This window comes from Ursus maritimus, unplaced genomic scaffold (assembly GCF_017311325.1).
Source record: "Ursus maritimus isolate PB19 unplaced genomic scaffold, ASM1731132v1 scaffold_32, whole genome shotgun sequence".
Taxonomy (NCBI): Eukaryota; Metazoa; Chordata; class Mammalia; order Carnivora; family Ursidae; genus Ursus; species Ursus maritimus.
Genome location: NW_024425786.1, coordinates 27,424,445 through 27,425,266, shown reverse-complemented (window position 1 = coordinate 27,425,266; position 822 = coordinate 27,424,445). Strand labels below are relative to the sequence as shown.

At 66.9% G+C, this 822-nt stretch overlaps 1 protein-coding gene across 1 annotated transcript in view; it reads right to left on the bottom strand.

Annotated features, from left to right (window-relative positions):
• THRAP3 (thyroid hormone receptor associated protein 3) overlaps positions 1-428 on the bottom strand; it is a 63,565-nt gene extending 63,137 nt beyond the window's left edge. The window contains exon 1 of the mRNA XM_040619263.1: positions 405-428. The gene's annotated coding sequence lies outside the window, so the exon portion shown is untranslated. The remainder of the gene's footprint in view (positions 1-404) is intronic.
• Positions 429-822: the final 394 nt, after the last annotated feature.

The following is an 822-nucleotide window of genomic DNA, read 5'->3' as shown; positions in this document are numbered from 1 at the left end:
GGGGGGGGGGGGGGGGGGGGGGGGGGGTAGCACTCGAAGAGTTCCGGGAAAAGAAAAAATCCAAATAATGGGGTTCCTACGGCTAAAGAGAGAAACGAAGAGGTGGAGGCCTCTTCCTCGCAGCTTGCAAGGAGGAGAGAAAAGGGTAGGAGCTGCTCGGGAGAAAAGGCGGCCCAGAGCGTCGGGAGCTAGGCCGGAGCGAGGGGAAGCCCTGAAGGGCGGGGAGGGGGAGGAGCCGGAGAGAGCGGGGCCCGCTCACAGGAGGCCGGGGGGGAGGCGGGGGGGAGCGGCTCCGCGCCGGGCCTGCCGGGGACCCTGACCCAGCCGCCGCCGAGGAAAGATAAAAGACAAAACGACTGGAGCCGATGGAACTGCCCTAATCCCCATCAAAGGCCTTAACTCACCTGGGCCCACCGCAGCGATCGCAGCTGCAACCTCGCAACGGCACAACCGGCCCGAACCTCGCCCCCGCCCGACAGCGCGCCCCGCGTCCCCGCTCTCCGACGGCGGCAGCGGCGGCGTCGCCCGCTGACTCCTGGGAAATGTAGTGCTAAGCCCGTCTCTCCTTGCCAACTTGATAGTCGGTTGAACTACATTTCCCACAAGGCAAGGCGAGCGTTGAGCCCGCCGCTTTGCGTCACGCGCCAGGTTGTCGGCAGTCACGTGGGTTGCTCCGTTCCATCCCCTCCCCCCGCCTGGGTGGCCTGGGGAAGAAGGAGGGTGGTGGACGGAAGGGGCGGGGGCGTTGCTGACGCCACTACCCCCACCATTTTGGAACCAGCCTGGAGGGAGGGCCTGAGCCCCACCCACTGGCGGCCTTCC